Source organism: Symphalangus syndactylus, chromosome 6, assembly GCF_028878055.3.
Source record: "Symphalangus syndactylus isolate Jambi chromosome 6, NHGRI_mSymSyn1-v2.1_pri, whole genome shotgun sequence".
Taxonomy (NCBI): Eukaryota; Metazoa; Chordata; class Mammalia; order Primates; family Hylobatidae; genus Symphalangus; species Symphalangus syndactylus.
In genome coordinates, this window is record NC_072428.2 from 127,048,652 (window position 1) to 127,075,958 (window position 27,307).

Sequence of the window (27,307 nt, forward strand, 5' to 3'; positions counted from 1 at the left end):
GAATGGGCAAAAACTGGAAGCATTCCCTCTGAAAACTGGCACAAGACAGGGATGCCCTCTCTCACCGCTCCTATTCAACATAGTGCTGGAAGTTCTGGCCAGAGCAATCAGGCAGGAGAAGGAAATAAAGGGTATTCAATTAGGAAAAGAGGAAGTCAAATTGTCCCTGTTTGCAGATGACATGATTGTATATCTAGCAAACCCCATTGTCTCAGCCCAAAATCTCCTTAAGCTGATTAGCAACTTCAGCAAAGTCTCAGGATACAAAATTAATGTACAAAAATCACAAGCATTCTTGTACACCAATAACAGACAAACAGAGAGCCAAATCATGAGTGAACTCCCATTCACAATTGCTTCAAAGAGAATAAAATACCTAGGAATCCAACTTACAAGGGATGTGAAGGACCTCTTCAAGGAGAACTACAAACCACTGCTCAATGAAATAAAAGAGGATACAAACAAATGGAAGAACATTCCATGCTCATGGGTTGGAAGAATCAATATCGTGAAAATGGCCATACTGCCCAAGGTAATTTATAGATTCAATGCCATCCCCATCAAGCTACCAATGACTTTCTTCACAGAATTGGAAAAAACTACTTTAAAGTTCATATGGAACCAAAAAAGAACCCGCATCACCAAGTCAATCCTAAGCCAAAAGAACAAAGCTGGAGGCATCACGCTACCTGACTTTAAACTATACTACAAGGCTACAGTAACCAAAACAGCATGGTACTGGTACCACAACAGAGACATAGATCAATGGAACAGAACAGAGCCCTCAGAAATGATGCCGCATAGCTACAACTATCTGATCTTTGACAAACCTGACAAAAACAAGAAATGGGGAAAGGATTCCCTATTTAATAAATGGTGCTGGGAAAACTGGCTAGCCATATGTAGAAAGCTGCAACTGGATCCCTTCCTTACACCTTATACAAAAATTAATTCAAGATGGATTAAAGACTTATATGTTAGACCTAAAACCATTAAAATCCTACAAGAAAACCTAGGCAATACCATTCAGGACATAGGCGTGGGCAAGGACTTCATGTCTAAAACACCAAAAGCAATGGCAACAAAAGCCAAAATCGACAAATGGGATCTCATTAAACTAAAGAGCTTCTGCACAGCAAAAGAAACTATCATCAGAGTGAACAGGCAACCTACAGAATGGGAGAAAATTTTTGCAACCTACTCATCTGACAAAGGGCTAATATCCAGAATCTACAATGAACTCAAACAAATTTACAAGAAAAAAACAAAGAACCCCATCAAAAATTGGGCAGAGGACATGAACGGACACTTCTCAAAAGAAGACATTTATGCAGCCAAAAAACACATGAAGAAATGCTCCTCATCACTGGCCATCAGAGAAATGCAAATCAAAACCACAGTGAGATACCATCTCACACCAGTTAGAATGGCCATCATTAAAAAATCAGGAAACAACAGGTGCTGGAGAGGATGTGGAGAAATAGGAACACTTTTACACTGTTGGTGGGACTGTAAACTAGTTCAACCATTGTGGAAGTCAGTGTGGCGATTCCTCAGGGATCTAGAACTAGAAATACCATTTGACCCAGCCATCCCATTACTGGGTATATACCCAAAGGACTATAAATCATGCTGCTATAAAGACACATGCACACGTATGTTTATTGCGGCACTATTCACAATAGCAAAGAGTTGGAACCAACCCAAATGTCCAACAACGATAGACTGGATTAAGAAAATGTGGCACATATACACCATGGAATACTATGCAGCCATAAAAAATGATGAGTTCGTGTCCTTTGTAGGGACATGGATGAAACTGGAAAACATCATTCTCAGTAAACTATCTCAAGGACAAAAAACCAAACACCGCATGTTCTCACTCATAGGTGGGAATTGAAGAATGAGAACTCATGGACACAGGAAGGGGAACATCACGTTCCGGGGACTGTTGTGGGGTGGGGGGAGGGGGGAGGGACAGCATTAGGAGATACACCTAATGCTAAATGACGAGTTAATGGGTGCAGGAAATCAACATGGCACATGGATACATATGTAACAAACCTGCACATTGTGCACATGTACCCTAAAACCCTAAAGTATAATAAAAAAAAAAAAAGAAAAAAAAAAAAGAAGCAATGCCATTACTTACCATTTAACCATTCCAGCAAAACATATACATGAAATGCTTTAATACTTATTGCCATGATGAATGATATTTATTCATTAGTGAAAGAAATACCAAGAAGAAATACTCTGCCCATGTAGAAGACTGATATGGTTAGGCTTTGTGTCCCCACCCAAATCTTACCTTGAATTGTAATCCCCAGGTGTTAAGTGAGAGACCTGGTGGGAGGTGATTGGATCATGGAGGCGGTTTCCCCCTGCTGTCCTCATGACAGTGAGTGAGTTATAAGCATCTGGCATTTTCTCTGCTTGCACTTCTCTCTCATGCCACCATGTGAAGAAGGTCCTTGCTTCCACTTTCCCCATGATAGTTAACTTTCCTGAGACCCCCACCCAGGCCAGGCAGAACTGTGAGTCAACTAAGCCTCCTTTGCTTATAAATTACCCAGTCTCGGATAGTATCTTTATAGCAGTGTGAGAATGGCCTAATACAGTAGACCAACTGAAAACTTCAATGAAAATTAACAACACACAGGTATGTGGGCTTGGAAATTACTTCATTTCTGTGAATCTAGTTCATAAAAATAAAAGTAATAATTTTAAATGCATCTATTTAAGAATGATTATAACAGTATTGTTCATACTACTAGATACAATGTAAATGTCCATCAACAGAAGAATAGTTGGATATATTTTGGTATAGTATATATAAAATATTATATTGCAATTAAAAGTGAATTATTCTAATGTAACTTGCTTTGGAGTGATTTATGTAAGATTTTTTGAGTGTGAAAAGCAAGATACATAAAATAGTATGTGATGTCTATTTTGGTTAAATAAGCCTTCACATAACAACAACAACAACAAAACTGTATGTGTATAGATATATTTGTATAGAATTAAATGAGAGAGAACCATGGGTGAACTCACATACACAGTTCCAAAATAGATAAGATTTAGTATGATAAATATGTAGTAATACTCTGAGTATAAGCCCTTTACTAATGTGTCCAGGTTATATTTATAGCATGCTTCAACACGTAGAAAATCTACTTTGGAGATTAGAAGAACTTCACACATATGTTGAAAGAAACATTAATCTTTGAGTAATACATTAATAATTATCTCTCAGTTAGAATTGTTGATTAACCAAAATCCTCCAGACCAGTTTATAAAGACTAATTTTACCTTCTGACTTATTTTAATAATGATCATTTCTCTATTCTTGAACATAGCAAGGATACTAATACAACAGAGTTGCAATTTAATGATCAAAGATCATTGTCTTTAGATATTTACATGGAGGAATTAAAATAAGATTGTATAACAAGAGTGGTCAGATAATTTACCATTCAAACCAGGAAACTTTTGAGAATAAAAGTAGCTGGTCAAGGCAAGAGAGGGGAGTAAGGTGTATGGTTAACCAAATAGAATATTGGGAATATTGATATAAACTAGGTTTGTTCCAGATAAACTAAGACCATGGACCCCTGAGCTACAGCCTGCATAAGACAAGCTGCAGGGAAAAGCTCATCTGAAAATTTGATACGAGTTGGAGTCCCAGATATCTGCAGAGAATACTTCTCCAGCAGGTACAGCTAGTGGTTTTCATCCTGCTCCAAATTCGAAAGAGATTAGATGCAATCTATAAAGACCACCAGCTAGGAGCTGAGTGATTCAAAACTCTTGATTCCTATAATCGAGTGAAATCCACATACAAGAAGAAGAAATGCTCCAGATTATTTTCACTAAGCAAAGAGATACCAGCTTTATACCTTCTGACTTTATACATATAGAATCTTACATGGAAGATACTAAGAGAACTAGGACTCTAGACTTGATTAGAAAGTAGTTGGCAGAGATCTACAAATTCAATAATTTCCTACCCAAATTCCAATGACATCTTTTACAGAAAGAGAAAAAAATCTTAAAACTTATTTGAAACCATGAAATACCCTGAACAGCAAAAGAAATCTTGGGCAAAAAGAACAAAGCTGGAGGCATCACAATACCTGATTTCAAAACCTACTACAAAGCTATAGTAATCAAAGAAACATACACATAGAGTAATGGGACTGAATAGAGAACCCAGAAATAAACCTATGCATTTATGGTCAATTATTATTCAACACAGATGCCAAGATCACACAGTGGGAAAAAGACAGTTTCTTTAATAAATTATTTTTCAAAAACTAAAAATCCACACATAGAAGAATGAAATGAGACCCTCATTTCATACTGTACCCAAAAATCAACATACACAAAAAAATTAAAGACTCAAATATAAGACCTGAAGCTACTATATATAACTACTAGAAGAGCACATAGGGGAAAAGTTCTATGACATTGGTTTGGGCAAAGATTTTTTATATGACTCTGAAAGCATGGATAACAAACACATAAATATAAAAATAGGATTGAATCCAACTAAAAAGCTTCTGCATACCAAAGGAAACAATCGCTAGAGTGAAGAGAGAACCTAGAGAATAAGAGAATATATTTGCAAACCATACAACTGACAAGGAGTTAGTATCCAAAATACATAAGGAGCTTAACCCAGTGGCAAAGGAAACAAACAATCCAGTCAAAAAATGGGCAAAAGACTTGAACAGACATTTCTCAAAAGAAGACATATAAGTAGCCAACAGGTATATGAAAAGGTGTTCAATATTATTAGTTATGAAGGAAATACAAATGAAAGCCACAATGAGATATTACATCACACGTGTTAGGATTGCTACTATCAAATACTGGAGGTGAGGGAACCCTTATACATTGTTGCGAGAATGTAAATTTATGCAACCATAAGGAAAACCGTATGGAGGGTTCTCAAAAAGTTAAAATAGAACTACTAAATGATCCAGCAATCCCACTTGTGTGTATGTATCCTAAAGAAATGAAATCATTCTATTGTGAAGACACGTGCATGTGTATGTTCATTGCAGCACGAATCACAATAACAAAGACATGGAATCAACCTAAATGCTCATCAGTGATAGACTGGATAAAGAAAATGTGGTACATATACACCACGGAATACAATGCAGCCATAAAAAAGAATGAGGTCATGTCCCTGGAGCTGGAGCCCATTATTCTTAGCAAACTAATGCAGAAACAAACAAAAAATACCACATGTTCTCACTTATAAGTGGGAGCTAAATCATGAGAACAGATAGACACATAGAGGGGAACAACACACACTGGGGTTTTTAGGCGGGTGGAGAGTAGGAGGAGAAAGAGGATCAGGAAAAATAATAAATGAGCACTAAGCTTAATACCTGGGTAATGAAATAATCTGAACAACAAACCACCATGACACAATTTGCATGCACATAAAACATGCACATGTACTCCTGAACTTAAAATAAAAGTTAAAAAATTGAAATCAGTGTGTCCAAGAGACAACAGCATTGCAATGTTCATTGTAGCTTATTCACAACAGCCAAGATATTCTAAGAACCTAAGTATTTATCAGTAGTTGAATGGACAGAGAAAATGTGGCATATATATAAGGAAATACTCTTCAACCTTAAAAAAGATGGAAATCCTGTCATTTGTGACAACATGGTTGTTACATAAAATAAGCCAGGAACAGAGAGACAAATACCACATGATCTCATGTACATATAGATTCTAAACGAGACAAACTCATAGAAACAGAGAGTAGAATAGTGGTTATCAGTGGCCAGAGGGTGGAGAGACTCGGGAGATGCTGGTCAAAGCATACAAAATTAAGTTAGACAGGAAGAATAAGATCCATAGATCTACTGTCCATAATTATGACTATAATTAATAAAAATGTATGTATATTATATACTTGAAAATTGCTAAGTAAATTTTAAATGTTCTTACTACTAAAACATAAGTATGTGTGATTATACATATGTCAATTGGCTTTATTCAGCCATTCTACAATGTATACATATATTCAATGATTACATTGCACATCATTAATATATACAATTTTTATTTGTCAATAATTTTTTTAAAATAAAAAGAAGTGAAAAAAGAAAGTGGTTGACAGGGAGTGCACTTTTAGCAGTGATTCTGTAAGCAAAGCCACTTTGGGATCATAATTGCAGAAAGCAGCTAAGGGAGAGTAGCAGGTAGAAGCAATAGATTTAAGTCTGCCAGAGTTTCAGAGTACAAGAATTTGGTAGCCTGGAATGGGAACCACAGTAGGAGAATGGAAACTAAAAGTAACCTAGAAAAAAAAATCTGGTGCAAGAACAGGTCAGCTGCTAGTTAAGAGACTTCAGTGTTAAATGCAGGGCATCAATAGGAAAAAACGGAAATTGATGCTAAGCCACAAAGTCTGTGAATTAGAGCTCTCCTCTTGATTCCAAGATCATATTGTCTAAAGGTGGAGATACAGAGAGATATATGGACTTAAATGTTAAGGGCAGCAGAATAGAAAGCAAGGAAATTCATGACACTGGTCTATTGATCTATGTTTCCTGGCTATCTGAAAGATCAATTTACTAGCACCCTTTCCTCTTAGAAATTTGCATTTCATCAAGTAATGTATCATTCTCCAATTTTGATTTAGACTTGAAATAATAAAATGTGAAAACGAATTCTTGAAAGTGTGTGCCCTATCTGTCTACTTCTGCTCAGCTTACTGGAAAAAGAAGAGGCAAGAAGGCAAACGAACGTGAATCCATGGCGTCCTGGGACTGGCTTCTTTGTGAAAGACAATCAGAGAGCAGAACTGGGTGCCATCATTTCCTCTGAAAGCTTTTATATAAAGATCTTATGATTGTTTTCCTTCTTCCAAGTGTGTTACTGAATTCTTTATGGATGGATACTTATTCAAAATCAGATTTAGCTATGCCTGACGGACTTAAGCTGACACTCTTTCATCTCATCTACCTGGAAGCCATAGTTTGGAAGCTCTGGTTTGCATAGGAGAAAAAAACCCTTATTGCCAGCTAAAGAAAAAGAGTAAGTCTACCTTTCTATTAAGACTAGGCCTTTAAAATATGATCATGAAGGGAGATAGCAAAATCCATTCTTTGAACAATATGGTTCTCTATTGCAGTCATACCATATAGTGTTTAGCAGAAAGAGACTTGCCATTGAAGAAAGGCATGCTAATAGTTAAAACTGGGAACATTATTTGAAATCATATGAATTCCACTTCATATCCCTAGTATTGTTTTAAATTCTGCTATTCTCTTCCTATAAAGAAACAGACAAAATGTACAGGTTATGTGCTTTTGTTGGGGGGGCAGCTTTTACATGTTTTTCATTTTATGGAATTAACATTTGTTACTATAAAAATTTAGCACTAGAGATAAAGAAGAAAATAAAAATTCACCTGAAGTTTTATCCTAGCAATTTTTATAAATACAATTTGGAGGTATGACATCTCAATACCCTTTCTGTGCATATATAAGTTAACATTATATGATACGGTTTGGCTGTGTCCCCACCCAAATCTCACCTTGAATTTTAATAATCCCCATGTGTCAAGGTCGAGGCCAGGTGGAGATAACTGAATCATAAGGGTAGATTCCCCCATACTGTTCTTGTGGTGGTAGAGGGTAAGTCTCACGAGATCTGATGGTTTTATAAATGGAAGTTCCCCTGCACAAGCCCTTTTGCCTGCCGCCATGTAAGACGTGCCGTTGCTCTTCCTTCACCTTCCACCATGATTGTGAGGCCTCCCCAGCCATGTGGACCTGTGAGTCCATTAAACTTCTTTCCTTTGTAAATTACCCAGTTTCTGGTATGTTTTTATTAGCAGCATGATAACAGAATAATAAAATTATAAAACTAGGATTATTGAATATTAGCTTTTAAAAAGAAAAAGATATATTGTGCTTTTTAGCAACATATCTTCAATGTTTTCTTTATTCATCTATTGTCCTGGGAAAGTTGGTTATATATGATGAACTATAGACAGATATATATCCTTGCTTATCTCTGAAATTCTACTAAGTTAAGAGTGAAGGGATTTTTTAAAAGCAGCAGTCAGAAATCTATAAGAACTAAAATAGCTGAGAAAGAGACAAATATAGCAGACTTTCAGAAGATGAAAGCAAGTGGATGAGTTGTAACTGATTTAGCAAAAACAAGAAAGCTGAATCCTAGGTGGCCGTGGGGAATCCCAAATAGCCACAGGGATTGACAGTGCCAGGTACCTCTGAGTAGAAGTGACGGTGGAACAAAAGGCAGAGGCTCACATCAAAGTCTGTTATACCCTCTTGATCTTCATCCTCCATTACCTAACTACTTAACTGTCTCTTTCTTACTTGAAGTTGATGCTTACAGTAGGATAAATTATAGAGTCTCTACACTAGGGGGCTGGAGGAATAGCTGCAGTTGGGGAGCGAGCTAAAGTGAAAATGGAGAACTAAGCGTAGGTTTATAAAATGAATGTTGAAATTCCAAATTCCTGACTTTCTCTTCCTACTATCACCCAAGCACTCAGCCTTAAACCCTCCAGATAACAACCGAGATTACCTTGCCATCTGAGGATATCCTGTAAACATGAACGTAAAAAAAAAAAAGACATAAAAAAGAGGTAACTTAAAAGAAACAGATTCTTAAGGAAGAGAACCTCTTTTCTCAACTTTTATTTTGAAAAGTGTCAATCTTAAAGATGAATGAATAGTGCAGAGAACATTTTACCTACCACATTTGTGTGTTCTCTCTTTCTGAAGTGCTGAATCATGAAACATCACTGCTATATAATTCAGCATTTATCTCCTAATAAGGGATTTTTCTATATAATGTCATTTTCATTTCTAATAAAATTAATAATTCTATAATATCATTTCCCTTACATACTTAATTTTCCCACAAGTGATTTTTATTAATGCTTCATTTTTATTATATAATACAATTAGATTTTATGAATTGCATTTTGTTTCTCTGTCTCTTTAGACCCTTTAACATAAAGCAGTCCTTCTGCGTTTTGTTTTCATGACATTTGTATTTTAAGGAGCCCAGTCAAGTTGTCTTGTAGATATAACATCCTACATTCTGGATTTGACCGACTGTTTGATCGTGATGTCATTTAACTTATTTCCATATTTCTCAACATAGATCTACTCAATAGATGATGCTATTTTTATTCTTATTATATCACATTAAAAGGACACATACGTTTCGATTGGCCCACCCTTAAGAATAATTAATGATGCTCAATTTGGTCACTTGGTTAAGGTTTTATGCATGAGATATAAGAGGGGAAACATTAAGAAAAGAAGCTATTATTAGCAACATCAAAGAGATAAGAAAAGACTTTGTAACTGTGAAATAAAGAGAGAATATTTTTATAAACATTAAGGATTCTTGAAAAAGATTAGATAATTACTCTTGAATGAAAGGCATAATAGTAGATAATAACTCTTGAATGTAAATGCATCATAGCAGTAGAAAGTGTGAAAAACAAAGTTAAGGTGATCACCCAGATAGCAGAAGGAGAAAACAACTGTGTAGGAAAACAAGAGAGAAAATATAAGAAAGTTAAATAAAGAGTCCATAAGATCTAACGCATTACTAAACGGGCTTCCAAACTCAGTAGAAAAAAAAATGGAGGAGATAAAATTATTAACAAAATAATTCGAGAAAATTCCCCTGGGTTGAAAAATGTATTTCTAGATGAAAAGGACCTGGAATAATACACATTGATTTTCCTCTATATTTGCTCCATTAACCTAACCTCTCTTACACCATGTGATTTTATTTATTCTGCCAACATAACATATGTTAATGCTTAGCATGGCACGTACCACTTCATTCTTCTTGTTCAGATTTTTCTTGGTTCTTTTTATTTATTTACACCTAATCATAATATTTAGTATCATTTTGCAACAGGTACTCTCCCCCAAAGCCTATGTATATTTTGATTAGGATTGCATGTATGTATATATAAATCCGAGTCTAAATTTTATCTTTAGAATATTGAGTTTTCTCATTCAGAGATATTTATTTTATTACATGCAAATAAGTCATCTTTTGTATTTTGTACTATTTTGAGTATTGATGTATAAATGAATTCTCAAATTTTTGCCAAGTTAATTTACAGGCATTTTATAAAATTTTTTTGCTGTGACAAGTGGTATGTTTTCCATTACATTTTCTGTATCGGTACCTTACCTCACACACAGATTTGTGATAAAAACAGAGGAGATCCACAAGGGCAAAGCTGCAAACAACCCCGTTGTTTGGTTGCTCCTTGAGCAAACTAGCGTTAAAGTTGACCTGCCCAGGTAGAGTGCAGATCTGGTCTAGATTAGTTTTGAGGTCCCAAGTGGCTCCATCCTGCTGTGTTTCTGGAGGAGTTTCCAGGCAGAGATGATTTAGTAGCCTGGTTGTGATAATGTCAAACATTTCACAATTGACTTAGAGTTCAGATTGCAAAAGTAGCCACTGAGATAAGATGAGCTTCCCACTGAAGGACAATTGAAAGGTGCTCTAAGCTTTTCTACTAAGTAACTTTCATTTTGCAGACTATTCTCTAGGTGGCCTGGCACCGACCTAGGTCTCTCACCTTTGCCTGCTTATAGTTCTCAAGAATAATTCTAGAATGTGCTGGGAATGCAACAACCTGAAATGGGATTGGGAGAGGGGGTTGGCTGAAACAGCCTAGGCCCTGTTCCAGTTCCTTCTGGAAACAAGATGTCCTTTGAGGCTTCAGTCCAACATGTCATGTGACCCCGAGATATAAAACCCAGAATGGGCTGCTTTTGTGGGTCCCTCAGTAGGTGCAAGGGAGGCATGGGTAGCTGTGACTCCATCCATCCTGGGCAGTTTTTCTGAGCCTTAGGGGATTAGCTGGCAGTTAATCCTAGGCTTCAGTTGTTCCTTGCTGCATATCTGTAAGTAACATGCCCGCTTCATGTAACTTGTTGTAGGCATGGGTGTTCGGTCTCACCAGATTCAGACAAATTGGTAACTAGTGCACAGTGAACCTGCTTCACACACTTAGCTTAGTGTGGAAAATTATAGCTCTACAAACTCACATACTCTGTTTTTTATCCTTCTGTGCAACCCTTTGAAGCAAAGTGGTATAGTGTGTCCAAAGGAAATTACTACTTTGGGGAATATGTAAAATCATCGAACTTTATTCTTTAATATTTATTAAAATGATTAAATTTAATGTCAGTAGGCTTTATTAAAAAACAAAAAAAATTGAAAAAGCTCTTAGAGGTAAATAATACCAAGTAACAATTTCTCACTAGTCCCAAACTGTAAATACTCTTAATTTTCTTTTTCCTTGAAAATTTCAAAAAAGGGAATATTGAGCTTTTTTCTTGCTTTTTTTACTTAAATTTGGGAACGAAAAGCCCCTAAATATTGGTTTTATCTATTTCTCTCTTTGTTTAAATATCTCTGTGGCTAATGTACACAGAAGGCCACCAGGATTCTGAAGTCCTCGATGTTCCAATACAAAAAACTTCAGTGTACAAAAGCCTTGAGTTTTATTGCATCAAGATTCTGTATAAATAATTTCCACTTTCTGGAAGATAGTCCTGGCAGGAAATCTATTTTGTGTGAATATCTAAATCATAATCTTCTTTCTAATCTCTTGTCTGAAATAGATCTATTTAAGCTTTCTATTTCTACCTGGATCAATTTGGTAAATGATATTTTCTTAGGAAAGTGTTATTTCCTTTCAGTTTTCATAACTGTTGCAACAGAGTTGCATATAGTATTCTTATTAGCAATTAAACATACATTTTTGGTATATAAGGCTATGTATCTTTTCTTATTACTAAGAGCCAATATTTTGGTGCCTTCTATTTTTGGTTAGACTTGTTAGAATCTAAACGGAGAAGGGCTCCCTTGCCAGAGGAGAAATACTAGACATCTCGGAGGATCAGACCACTAGGTGTTAGAGAAAAATGAGGCAGTCTACACACTTTTTAGGGTGTACAAGAATTCTCTACACTGCTGAATTGTTATTCATGTGGCACAGCCCAAAAAGATGTTCACAGACATGTCCTCCTCCCATATTCCTGTATGTGGGAAAGGAGGCAGTCAGAAGCAGGAATGAAACCTGCCAAATACTGAATGAAAACAAATAATGATGCAATGAGGAATCCACTGTATAGAAGGGTCAATATGAATAAGGTTGAACTAGAAAGACTAAATAGGTCTATAACTTTAAGCATGTGTCCAAAGGCCATAAGCACTGATATCTGATATGCTGAACCCCACGCAGCCCCAGATGCTCCTGTGCCCCATCCCTGTGATTCCCTCATAGACAAGTACCAGGAGGAAGAAAAGCTAATCCCAAGGTGCCTTCAGGCCAGGCAGGAAACTTTCTAAACCAGTGCCACTATCCCGACAATGCAGCACATCTAAATGATGAGGAAAGAGGAGAGGGAAAAGAAAAAGAAAGAGAGAGAGGGAGAGTGCAAAATTATTAAAGAATAGGTATAGGAATGGAGAGCCACGTGAAATACAGAAGAAATTTTAACAGTGTAAAAAATACTATATGCAAGCTTCTTGGCAAATAGGCTGTAAATTAAAGGAAATGAATAATTTGTTAGCTATATCTATATATCTTATATATATATCTATATATCTTATATATATATCTATATATCTTATATATATCTATATATCTTATATATATCTATATATATCTTATATATATATATCTATATATAGATAGATAGATATTTCTAAATCTGACTCAAAATGAAGCAAGAGGCTGGGTATGGTGGCTCACACCTGTAATCTCAGCATTTTGAGAGGCCAAGGCTGGTGAATCACCTGAGATCAGGAGTTCAAGACCAGCCTGGCCAACATGGTGAAACACTGTCTCTACTAAAATACAAAAATTAGCTGGGTGTGGCTGTGTGGCCTGTAATCCCAGCTACTGGGGAGGCTGAGGCAGGAGAATCACTTCAACCCAGGAAGCAGAGGTTGTAGTGAGCTGAGAGATTGCACCACTGCACTCCAGCCTGGGTGACAGACCAAGACTACGTCTAAAAAAAAAAAAACAAACAAAACAAAACAAAACAAAACAGAAGAAGCAAGAAAACAAAAAGATATTAATACCATAGAAGGTTTATGAGACATAGATATCTAACGAAGAAGCATCACAAATAAAGGGCTCCACAACTAAGCTATTGGTAATCAGATAATTCTAATAAAATAGACAATAGGAAAAGATGACAATCTTTATTAACTTATGTTATGAGAGCATCACATTTCTAATTAAAACTTGATAAAGATGGTATAAAGTGTTTTTCAGAAAAATCTTATGTACAAATACATATGCATAAAATCTACTTATGATATTAGCAGAAAGAATTCAGCACAAATAAAAATTATAATAAGCCACAAACAACAAAGAGTACCAACTTGAAAAATGATAATGAATTTCAAAAATTCAAAAAAAAATACATGTGAAAAAATAAATGATTATATCACTAGAAGTTAGGGAATCTTATAGACTTAGCATAAAATAAAATTTTTCATAAAAATGAAATTCTCAGGTGGGTTGATCATTGCTTTATATATTTTGAAGCTATACTGTTAGATGGATATGTTAATATTCATTTTTAATGAATACAATTATTTTCTGATTGCTCTGTGAACATATAACATCTCCTTTGTCACACAAGATATTTGCTGAATTAAATCTTTATTTTGTCAGAGATCAATATTGCGACTCAGATTGTTAGAGTAGGTCATTCAATTGATTTTATTTCCTTATTCTTATTCTCCACTGGATAGGTAAGATTTTCTTCCACCACTTTCATATAACACAATCTTTATATCTGCTATGGATTGAATTTTATCCCCCCCAAAATTTATATGTGAAGCTTTAACCCTGTATTTGGATAATAGGGTCTTTAGGACCATAACTGGACTCTGTGACTGTATTTGGAGATAGGGTCTTTAGGGGATAATTAAGGTTAAATGAAGTCATAAGGGAGGGTCCCTAATTGATAGGATTGGTGGCTTATAAGGAGAGGAAGATCTCTCTCTCTCTTTCTGTCTCTGTCTCTCTCCTCACTCCTGCCCCCTGCACCCCCCCACCGAGCCCCCCACCACACACACACACACCCCACACACACTGGGGAAAGGCCAGGTGAGACACAGCAAGAAGGCAGCTATCCGCAAACCAGAAAGAGAGCCCTCACCAGGGCCTGGCCATGCTGGCACCCTCATCTCAGACCTCCAGCCCCCAGAAGTGTGAGAAAATAAATTTCTGTTGCTCAACCCACCCACTCTGTGGTATTTTGTTATATTGACTTAAGATGACTAATACAATGTCTTTCTCCCACTCCCCCCACTTCCTACACTCTCCCACTTCCTATACTTCACTGAGGAAAAAGTGTTGGATTTCAGCTGAAATAAAATGGACAAAAGGACAGGTTCAGGAAGCATTTCCTATGAATCTCTTACTTTCTGGCACTGTTGCCATTACTGAGCCCCCTGCCGGGTTGGTTACTTTCTACTGTAGTGATCCTGAAATGGTGTCTGGTATTTTTCTTCTTTTGTATGGCCTCAAACTGATATGTCTTCCTTGACATCAATGTTACTATGCCAGGCTGACTCTGGAGCAGAATTGTGTCTGTGGCAAGCTAGAAGTCAGCACATCGTGGAGATTCTCTTTGCCCTAAGCTGGGAGCCAGCTTGAGAAATGATCTGAGAAAGACTTGAGGACAGAGGACTCATGCAGTCAACTAAGGTTCAATGAGGTAATGGCCTCATTCTGTCCCAACTCGAGCCCCAAGCTAAAGTAACAATCAACTCTCCGACTGACCTTCACTAAATAACACCTTCTTCTAAGCAATAAAATAAACTGATTATTTATTTTAAATATTTGTTAAGTTTAAATTCCCTTATATTTCATGATCAATACTTTTTAAAAATTAGGAAGCTCTAGCTCCAATGCCAATGTTGTGATTTTATGGTGTTCTGTTTATATACGTTAAGCAGTCTGAACATTACATTCAGAATACATTTTAGTTGTATTTCAACAGAGTCTTGGATTTACCTTAAAACAAAGGTAGTTTGGGGCTCAAATTAAAAGTTATTACTTTTTACACTTATTTTCTTAAAAGGCAACAAACATAAACTTAATTATATGATACTGTTAGAGCCAAAGCTTTGGATCTAGTAGTATTTTACAGCAAACTAAAAGATCAAAAAGAAGCTCATAAGAACTATGTAACTGAAGAGTTAAAAAACATTCTACCTAAATGTCTCAGCGATTTCTGAGTTTCTTCAAGCTAGTTTTCCTCAAAGAGTAAATGTGTTTCAAAGTTGTGAGGTTCTGGAGGAAATGATCATTCACTCTAATGGAAATTTACCATCTTCCTGAGAGTTTGGAATTCTTCTCTAGAGAGAGAGAGAGAGAGAGAGAGAGAGAGAGAGAGAGAGAGAGAGAGAAAAGGCATCTTATTCAGCTAGAAGGAAGGTGATAGCATCCTGGAATGATTAGAATATCAAAAATCAATGCCTAGATTCAAACCAAGGACCTTGGACTCAAGCCAAGACAAGGAAGGACTACTAAACAAATAAATAAATATAAATAAATAAATAAACAGGATAAGAGCAAAGAAGACACTTAGAGGTCAATGTAGGGCACCTCATGTGTACATTGCAGTTACCAGAGGAGACTTCTCTTCCTGAAGGGGAGTGTACTGCTCCCTAGTTCTGCTGGTGAGAGATTGCTGGTCAAAGAACAGGTTCTGTTCCGGTGGAAGAGAATCAAATAGACAAAGAAACTAGCATAGAACACCTAATACAAAAGGAAATTATATCCCCCATCTGATGGTACAGCCAAGTCTGTTTCTCTCATGTCTACCAGTGGGCATCAAGCAATTCTGCTATCTTTGCCAACAAACATTTCTTTACATCCTGAATCTAAAAGCAAGTGTTTTGAGCCTCTTTCTTGCACCTTTATTTATAATCTCCATGAACAATCTCACTTAAATAAGTTGCACCCACATCTGAATCCTTTAGATAATCATATCATAAGACTGGCTTTCATCTGTCCAATTATACCTTGTTATTTCTATTACCTGAAACTTCGGGCACAATACCTGAAGATCCACTTGTGAAAAGATCCATTTGTAAAAAGCCAAACCCTACACAAAGCTTCACATCTAGTAGTGTTTTAAACAAACATAAAGGATCAAAAACAAGTTCATGATATTCCAACTACATAATTGAAGAGTTAGGAAAAAAACAATTCTACCTAAGTGTCTGACTTGTTGAGAGCCTAACCCTACACAAAACAGACCAGATGAAACCAAGAAGTGCCCTTCAAGGTGTTGCTAAATATAGTTACACTCTATAAGACTGTGCATTCCTGGTTCAAAATACAATTTTCTTCCCTGACTTGTGTATGCTTCTCTTTGACTTAGTCTTCTCTCAGCCAAGTATTTTGTATGATGTGACATCTTTTTACTTCCCAAAGAATCAGCTTTAAAAGTGAAGTATTTATACAAAGTAGATGAGAACAAGTTCGTAAGTTTATACTGTCAAACCTGTTTTTACCCTAACACCCCATCCCACTCCTGGTTTTATGCTTGATAAGTCTACTTGATAATTTACAATTAATAAAATTACTCATTGCCACTCTTATCAAAGCATGTGTCTTCCTGTAAAAAGACTTCAAAGAGAAGAAAAAGCTGCTAGTAAAAGCAGGAATAATAAGATTTTAGATGCCTGCATTAATTGAATTAGGAAAACTCTCTTCTATATGAATGCTCACAATAAGCATCTATTTAATCCTATACATATTTGAGATGTACATATATATGGAGAGAGTGAGGGGCCATCATGGTGGAAGAGGTTGGACAGCACTGGGAAAGTTTTCATTATTTACAAATTTTTATTTGTAATACATTTTCTTTATTAATACGTTTATTAATTTCTTATTGCCATTGTTGTTATTACTGCTCACCTGACTTTAATTTTTCAATTTTGTCTCACCAAAAGAGCATGCAGCTGAATGGGCTTTCCACATTAACTGCCCTCAAGGTATCTCAACCTGTGAAACTAGCCCTGTTCCTCTAGGAGTCCAAGAAGAGAGATGCGAGTGGGACGCTAATAATACTCCAAGAAAGACTGAGGGGCTTCTACAGCAAAAAATATATTTGTCTGGATTCTCAGAATGTAGCAATGGAGATTGAAGGCAGTAGAACAGCCCTGCATCTAACAAGAACCCTAAGATGTAGAGTGGAAATGGTTGGTCTTAAGACACTTCCTCAGATTACCCCACAACCAATATGATGTTGAGAGTGCAATCAAGAGTCTGTATATATTCCTGGGACCCACACAAAACCATGAAATCAGAATCACTGGAAATATATGTTTCTTAACAAAGTACAATGAGAGAATCTTATGATCCATCCAAACTGAAAAAGGAAACCAGGCAGATTTGGTTGACTCTTGTTTTCCTGTTTCTATTCCCCTGAAATTATCAAGGGAACTAACAGATGAAGATCAAGAGGTATTCCCTACAACCTCAACAGAAACTCTTATTATTAAAGAAGACCACTCTACATGTGTGCATGCGCACACACACACATACACAGCCCACTAAGAATTAGAAGATCCTCCATTACCCCCATCAATTGCCTTCACTCTACATGTAGACAACAAGTGAGAAGCAAGAGAGAGAACCATGAGATCACAGTCCTTAGGACAGGTCCAGTGCTTGTGCTAGGACATTAATTCTCTCCCTTTCAAATAAGGAAATGGAGGGGTCTTTTCCCTTCCCGAAACCAAAGAAAAGAGATTTCAAAAATATCACTTGTCAAGACTACAAGTGCAAGACTACAAGACTCAATTGCCAATTGCTAAGAGGGCCTGGGACATTCTGCCAGTGTTGAGATCTATGAGGAAGAAATGGTGCTATAGGTTCAGCCAGACAGAGATCTCCCACAGGACGTGAGAGAACTGTGCAGTGTTCCATGCAAGATTCAGCATGTTGACACTTGCTTCCTAAGACCACGAAGTGGCACTCAGTGTCAGGCAGAGGGATGGGAACTATGAGAAACCATGCAAGTGGCATCACTTCTCCACTCTTGCCAATCACAACCCTCAACACTAGAGGAGTTATACATTGATACAGGAAGATAATCTGGGTCCCAAGACAGAGCAAACCTCCTTGAGCCCTGCCTTCCTGCCCTTTCCCCTCCCAGGGATTGAAGGAGAGTGAAAGAGCATCCTGCCCACTCCAAGTATCTCAAGCCGAGGCCTACCTGGTACTAGTGGGAGAAAGGAAGATGACATTTAAGTGGGAGTGTGAAAGGTGTTTTAAACTGAATTTACATTAATTGAAACTGGCAGGAAAAGCCACAGAAGCTGCCAGTGGGTTGTTAAGGACAGAAAAAATTATTCGTTAAAATAAGTTTAAAAAAAAAGAGGAAAAATATAAAGAATACTTCTTCGTATTAGTATACTTGCTCAATATCCCGGTTACGCACATAATATAGTCAGACATGACTATTTCTACCACATATGACTAAGATACCAGTTCCATAGAAATATTTAGGTCTGTAGCCCCAGATACTCAGGAGGCTGAGGCTGGAGGATCACTTGAACCCAGGAGGTTGTGGCTGCAGTGAGCTGTGATCTTGCCACTGCACTCCAGCGTAGGTGACAGAGCAACACCCTGTCTTAAGAAAAAGAAAAAAATATTTAGGTTACATACAAAGATGATTCAAAATAAGACTTACCTACAAGAAAGTTTGGATAATGTATCTGTAGCACAAAAATCAAGAATTTTGGAGGGAGTTGGTTTACATGCAATTCTGATTTTTGGTTTTGAAACAGGGTCTTTCTCTGCTGCCCAGGCTAGAGTGCAGTAGCAAGATTATGGCTCACTGCAGCCTCAACTTCCCAGGCTCTAGAAATCATCTCACTTTAGCCTCCAGAGCAACTGGGATTACAGGTGTGTGCCACCATGACAAAATGTGCTTTTCTTTTCTTTGTTTTGTTTTTTGTTTTGTTTTGAGACAGGGTCTCACTCTGTGGCCCAGACTGGAGTGCAATGGCACCATCGTGGCACACCGCAACCTCTGCTTCCTAGGCTCAAGTGATTCTCCTGCCTCAGCCTCCTGAGTAGCTGAGATTACAGGCATAAGCTACCATACCTGACCAAGTTTTTCTTTTTCACATTTTTTGTAGATGGGGGTCTCACTATGTTGACCAAGCTGGTCTCAAACTTCTAGGATTAAGTGATTCCCCCACCTAGACCTCCCAAAGTACTGGGACTATAGGCATGAGCCACCACATCCAAATTTGTTAAACTGATAAATTTATCAGAATTTGTGAATTCTGATAAATTCACGAATTCTGATATAAATTTATAAATTTTGATTAATTTTATTAGATTTAGCATATAATCTTACCATTAAGTATGTGGTTAAAAAAACTATTATGGGCTAAAATCATGTTAAATGGAAAAATTTAAATGTTTAGAGAGCTTATGTAACTCTAATCCTTACAAAAAGCAAATGATGTTGATGCAGCCATTAAAAAGTAACGCAATCTTAGGCCAGGCCAATAAAAGTAGTTTGTAATCTCAACACAGGAGTCATAGTCCCACTGCAGCCCAAACTAAGTGATCCCTCCCTGGGTAATCACATTTTAGGGCAATCATGAACAGGTTGATTCTATCAAGAGTAGAGTGACCAGACTACTGAAGATTCTGAAGGCAATGCCACAGTTGAGCAGATGAGGAAAACTCATGGGTTTAACTTAGGATCATAGTAGGACAATCATAAAAGCTCTTTCATTGATTTGAAGGGTTGTCATATAGTAGAAAGGAAGTGCCTGTCTTTTAAGGCTCCAAAAAGCAAGAACACAAAAAAAAGAAGTTAGCAAGGATGCCTGTAGGGTTGAACAAGCCTTCTTCCCCACAGTGGTGGTGGCAGTGGGCGTGTGCTAAGTTTCTCACGGCTGGGGTTTCCCAGCAAAGACTCGCTGACCATCTGTCAGAGATGCAGCAGAAAGACTTCCTGCACCAGGTGGGAGAATCCAGTAAATGATCCCCAGGTTTCCTGCCAGCTCTAAAAGCCTATGTTTCTAATTGGACCACATACACATGGCCTCCCTTCACCTTTCTCTCCCACAAATATGAAAAAATTCTTTTAGAACAATATAAAGGTGGAACTTTGTTTCTATGTTAACACAAAAAGGAAAACGAAAACAGAGCATGATTCTCAAGGTGATCCAATCTATGATGGCATTGTTCACATGGTTGTGCTCCTTCACAGATTTTATTTTCCCCTTTTTCTTTCCTTTATTCTTTGCTTGCCTTTTTTTTTTTTTTTATGGAGGAGGAGGAGGAGGAAAAGAAGACCGATCTGGAAATTTCAAGCTTCTGTAATTACATGCATAGAAATCACATTTTGGTACACCACAAAATAGTGTCATGACTTTCTTTGTATATAAGTATTTCCATCAAAGTTAGTGCAATAGATAGCATGTTTTGATTATTAGTGATTTTATATTTATTTGTATTCATGTGCCTCCATTGCTAAGGACATGTCTAGACACTTTCAAAGTCGAGAATCTGGAATTCCTCAGTGCAACCTGTTTGGTTAAATGAATTGCAAATCAGCTTTATAAAACATATGTTTTTTTTCTTATTAGTATGTAGAAGTCTACAGATGCCTTAAAACATTTCATTCATGCCTAAATTGGCAGGAATTTTTTTCTTCCTTTTGGCAAATATCCTTCTCCCTGGGGTTCATGCAGAACTAATGCCAAACTTACTCAATGTGGTTAGCTTGTGTTTGTGCAACAAGCTTATCATCCACGATGAACACATGGCTTTTAGGCACAGAAATTAATCAGTGCTGGAGAGACACAGTGCTGGCATGGATTCCAGGCTGTCTGCTTGCATAAGCCTGCACTTGGGATCTATTATACAAAGCAGGATCCAGGATTACAGAGCACAGAATCCCAGTCACAGATCTTTGCCAGCCTCAAACTTTGGAGAAAATGTCTAACTGTTTTTGGGGAAAAGAGTGAGAAATATGGGTGGATAGTTAAAATTGGGTTAGTAATATGCCTTTTATAGAGGGCTCATGTGAGATTCAAATAGAATATTACATGCAAAACACTTTAATAATGTATGCCTTTCTTCATTTTAAAAAAAGGACTTGAAGTAGTTTACAGTGACACATAAATATGGCAAGATACCATAAATTTGAAATAGATAAAGAAGAAAAAAGCACAGAGCCATTTAAGGTAGCCAAGAATGAGGCTAATGTAAGTCCTGCATCCTTGCTCTTGCTTTTTGGCAAAATCAGATTTGATCATTTTATCCGTCAGTATATGAAGATTTCAAATCAGTTCCATAGTGCCAATGTCCATATGATTAAATTGCTCAAGAGAAGGACAGGTATTCCCTAGATTATGGTAGTAGGAAGTTTATTTTGTGGGTCTTCCAAAATAGAACACTGTCCATTACAGTGAACAACATATCCTTCTCAACAACTTAGTAACATTTTCAGAGCCCAACTATGCCATATTGTGATACATTCAAAGCCATCCTGGAAGATTCAATAATCTACACAAGGTTCACAGCTCTCTACTGATTTGTCTTCATCCAGAATGGCAAGTACAAGGAATAATGAATTGGTTGCTGTTAAAGCATTTTATAAATTGCAGAGCAGTATGTAAATGCAAGGTATAATAATTTTCATTATCCTCTTGACTTTGAAAGCCAGGTGGTGAACTTGACACTTAAGGTAATCCCCAATAGGAAACTGAAAATACTAACAACAAAGAAGACAAGTATAAGAAATCTTATCTTCCTTTTGTTTCTGTTTTGCTGGTTAACCTTTTCCTTTCAAATAGGTATGACAGTTCCACATTAGTATCTAAACTGGGAGATCAATCATGATTGCTCAATTTGTGCAAAAGTAATTGCAGATTTTGCCTTTTTTTTTTTTTTTTTTTTTTTTTCTGAAACAGGGTTTTGCTCTTATTGCCCAGGCTGGAGTGCAATGGCATGATCTCAGCTCACCACAACCTCCACCTCCCAGGTTCAAGCAATTCTCCTGCCTCAGCCTCCCGAGTGGCTAGGATTACAGGCATGAGCCACCATGTCTGGCTAATTTTTTATTTTTAGTAGAGATGGGGTTAATTCCATGTTGTCAGGCTGGTCTTGAACTCCTGACCTAAGGTGATCCATCTGCCTCGGCCTCCCAAAGTGCTGGGATTACAGGCATGAGCCACCACTCCCAGCCGGATTTTGCCATTACTTTTAATGGCAAAACCACAATTATCTTTGCACCAACCAAATACAAACATCCTCTAAGGTAATGACTCTCAGAACTTACTGGATTTCCTGCCTATCATAGACAGGCAGATTCTCATAGTAGGGAGAGATGATTTATTCATGCAACAAAAACACAACATGAAAAATGTAAAATATCAAATAATTTAAAACGTTATTTGCATATTTGAATGTGGGTATATGTAATATTTTAGAAAGCACTAGTAATTCAAACCAAAGACAGATACTGCATGTAATGACATAAAAACAGACCTCTGCTATCAAAGTCTTTTGTTACAACTTCCTACTGAAAATGGTCTTTGTTACATTGAGGTTAACCCAAAATACATCTATCTAGCTCTAGTATCTTCCCTCTCTAAAGATATTATCTATTTTGCTCTCCCATTTATGAGGGGCAGAACAGAAGAGTTTTGTTTTGACACTTTTAGTTTACTAATAGTTTAGTTTTAAATTTAAAATAACCTCCTTAAAAAATAAATGACTTTCTTGATTCCTGAAGACAGAGAAACAAGAAATGTTTCTTAATTACTGATTAAATATTCTTCAGTCTCTACTATGAACCACAATTTCTTGTCCTCACAGAAAACAATAATATTAAAAATAATGAAAACAATTTTGGACAGTTTACTCAGCCAGGCACCATGCTAAGTTCTTTATATGCATCACCTCATACTATCATCATGGCAGCCCTATGAAACTACCTGGGATCATTTCCATTTCACATATAAAAAAATTAATGCCCAGAGACACTAAATAACTTTCCCAAGGCTACAAAGCTAGTTAGCTGCAAAGTTAGCAGTGCAGGTATATTGTGATTCGGGAGTCCAAGTTTTTAACTACAACAATATAGAGGTTTATTGCTTCCTGGTATAAACCCAGGAACAAATAGAGAGGCACAATGCATAAGTGGTAGGACATGAAGAAACAGAGGGGTAAAAGTATTTTGAGGCAGGACAGCAATTCCAGTATTCTTAGATTATAAAAGGACTTCGTGAAGGAAATTTCAGCCAAGTCCCAAAGAATATACAAGACTTACTCTTCTGAAACAGCAGTGAGGAAAGAGGAAAGGGTAACCCAGATAGAGCAAACAGCATATTTCTACCATGCCTATAGACTAGATCTAAATTCGGCATAAATACAGTAGAGACAGTGGTAATGTGAAAAAGAGAAGCTAAACATTTCACTGTCTGTAAAGAAATGTAATGCATCATCAACATAATCATTGAAAACAAAACATAAGTCCATTAGTGAGAAAAATAAGAGGACATTTGATTATACTGAGATCTGGAGGCATAAATCATATTTAATTATTGTTCTCTTCTAGGATGTATATTACACATTGCTGTATTCTCCAGAGAGCTTAAAGGGTTTTCAAGGACTTTCTCACCTCCACCAGCTTATCCCCCAGTTTTATTTAGTAGCCTTATCCACTGACACTTGAAATATTGTTCTAATTAAAGCGTCGGCTCTTTAGGGGTGCTGTGAAATTTCTCCTGGAAACACGCCCTCTTGTCTTTCTCATCATGAAACCAGGAAAAAGCTTGAGGGACTCATCAAGTTTTGGGTCTCTTTAAGCCTCTAGCAATTCATACCATAATCTTTCCTATGAATGATTGTCAGATATTGGATTATAAATCACCATGCTAGACCTAAAGGTTAGCTTTTTCGGCATTTTTTATGCTTTTCAAAATTTCCATAAGAAAATAAATGCTGAAGGATCAGCAAGCTAAACAGCTTGGACACCCACTGCTGCCACACAGGAGTGTGAAATGCCTCCATCTGACTCAGAATTAGAGATGTAAAATTGTCATCCAGCTCTGGAGTTGGAACTTGGCATTAAAAGTATTTATAACGTGTGTGAGTAGAAACTGTGGGCTTGGAAAATCACTGCTGGAAAACTGGAATTCTTAAAAGAAATTCTAACAAGCTAAAAGGGTTCTGGGCAGAATATGTAAATATGGAGGAAATAGTCCATCTGCTGGGATATCTCCCAATTACCTAAATATAGTAATAGCTATATTAGTCAAGAATAAATAATACCTTGTATGCTTATTTACACAGAAAAAGAATCCTATGTTTTATCTCGTGCTATTTTACACTGTCGAAACGCAATTCTTACTTTTCCTCTTATCGGTTGCCTCCCTTTTATATTGACATATACCACAAATTAATTTATTCATTTAAGAAATATTTGTGACTACCATGAAGCAGGCAAGCTCCTTAAAAGGGTGAGTACAATTTTGAAAATTGTGAAGATCCTAGAGTGGGACAGATATTGGTATATTCAAGAACATTGAAAAGAATCCCATGTCATTGTTTCTTCTTTAGTATTGGAAAGATTGTCATGAAATAAGGCCAATGAAGAGCAGAGCTAGATCTTAACAGCTGAATTTCTGTGTGGCTATCCTTACCTTTCAGGCATGTAACCCATGAGACAAAACATAACCTGTTAATTCAGATAAAAATGTTTAAAGATTTTTTAAGCTAAAAGTGAGAAGTTCTATCAAAATCCTGGTTGTTTTACATATACTTTTCCAATCAATTACATTTCAGATTTTGATTTACATTTAGAATTAATGTAATTTTGAAAATAAATGGTCAGCTTTGCAATGTATACTGACAGAGATGGCTATTCCTGTCATGGTGAGTTAGATCAAATGTCACTAGGATTTTCAATTCAATATTTGATGAACAATACATAGTGGCTAATTTTTTTTTCCTTGGCAGTCAAATTTTTATTTGGCCAAATAAGGTAATTTCAAATAAAATAGCCAATTACCACTTCTATCATTTCATAAAATGAAGGATAATTTTACAACAAGATTGGGAATGGTATTTGTATTAGTTAATTCTCATGCTGCTGTAAAGAACTGCCTGAGACTGGGTAAATTATAAAGGAAAGAGGTTTAATTGACTCGCAGTTCTGCAGGGCTGGGGAGGCCTCAGGAAACTTACAATCACGGCAGAGGGGGAAAGCAAACATGTCCTTCTTCATATGGCAGCAGGAAGGCAAAGAATGAGAGCAGAGCAAAAGGTAAAGCCCCTATAAACCATCAGATCTTGTGGGAACTTACTCACTCTCATGAGACTAGTCGGGGTAGCCACCCCTATGACTCAATTACTTCCCACTGGGTCCCTTTCACCACATGTGGGAATTATGGGAACTACAAGATGAGATTTTGGTGGGGACACATCCAAACCATATCAGTATTATTTCAGAATTTTTTAAATATTGAACTTAAATTTATAAGTTTAAAATTGTAAACTTAGTTTTATAAAAAATGAATTAATTAAATATCCTTATTGTTTCAATTTCCCTTGAAACCCTTGATATCTTCTTCATTGACCAACAGACCAGTATTTAGTAGTCATTAACATATATGACAAACTATAAGAATTCTGGCATGGAATTGATGAGTTACATATCCTAAATTCTGACAGGTAACTCTCAGTACCAACAGGTCACATAAAATTCTAATAATGAGTCAAGGGGTCAGTTCCTGAAGTGAACCTGTCCTCACATGCTCTGAGAACTGAGAGAGGCTTGCTTCACTGGCATAGTGGTAGGGCTGTAAGGAGCCTGCAGGAGGATACAGATTGCGAAGTTAGCCTGGAAAAATACCACCTACAATGAGTATACTTTAAGAACACTGGAACCAAAACTAGGTGCTTGCTGTGAAATGCATGGAATGTAGCAGGTGGCAGGAATCCTAACAGTTGCTGAGACTAGTGCAGGGTAGTGGTTCATAAGTGGTCCGAAGCAAAGGGGCCTTATGGGTTTATGCAAATGACTCTGCATGTCTGTGGTTTTCTCTATTTCTGAGTTTAATCGCTGCTACCACACATATCATGACTCCAACATTTTAATTAACTATTATGCTGCCTGCATTCTTGAAGGGAAGTATTCATACTAGATGAGTATATCTTCCAGGTCAAGGAAGAAGCTGACAAAAGTTAGGACTCATAACTTTTATGAGGTTACACTAAATGAGAATATATGCTGCATTTCTATAATTTCTCAGATTTCTTATACTCAAATCTCCCTGTGTCTGCATGGGAATGAAAGCTCTGAACATCAGTGTAGTCAGTATGTATTCAGTGGCTCTTTTCTCTGAAGACCAAAGAATTTCCTTTGTCAATTTTCTTTCTTTTTTCTCTTGAAATTCTATTGTTTGGATATCTTACCTTGATTCTATAAATGTCTTATTTTTGCCCTTATTTTTCTTTACTTTGTCTTTTGGTTGCATTCTGTTGAAGAGTTTTACATCTAAAATATATAAATATTCCATTGCATTATAAAAATATGCCATAAGATTTTTATTTGTCTAAAATCTTTAAAATAAATACTTTTGTGAGCCATTGTGGTTCCCACTAGCCATATGTGGCTACTGAGCATTGAAATGTGATTAGGCCAAATTCAGACATACTATTAAGTATAAGTACAGTACACAACAATTTTGAAGACTTAATATAAAGATTTATTTCAATATTCTTTTCATTGTGTTTTTGTTTCATGGATCTAATGATTTTTGTTTTTATTGTGTCTCTCTGAATGTCTATGGCAGTTTTGTACTGTCAACTAACCTAAGTTGGAATTATGTTACCTGGAATTTGCATCCCTCTATTGTTCTAGGCCACCGTGGGTCCGTGTACAGCATCAAGTGCAACTGTAGATCATATATGTTGCTACTCATCTGCTGTCATGATAATATTATATAATATTTATTTAAAAGCGTCAATATGGCTGAGTGTAGTGGATTACACTTGTAATTTCAGCAATTTGGGAGGTCTAGGCCAGCAGATCACTTGAAGTCAGGAGTTCGAGACCAGCCTGGGCAACATGGTGAAACCTCATCTCTACTAAAAATAAAAAAATTAGCCAGCCATGGTGGCACATGCCTGTAATCCTAGCTACTCAGGAGGCTGAGGCATTGC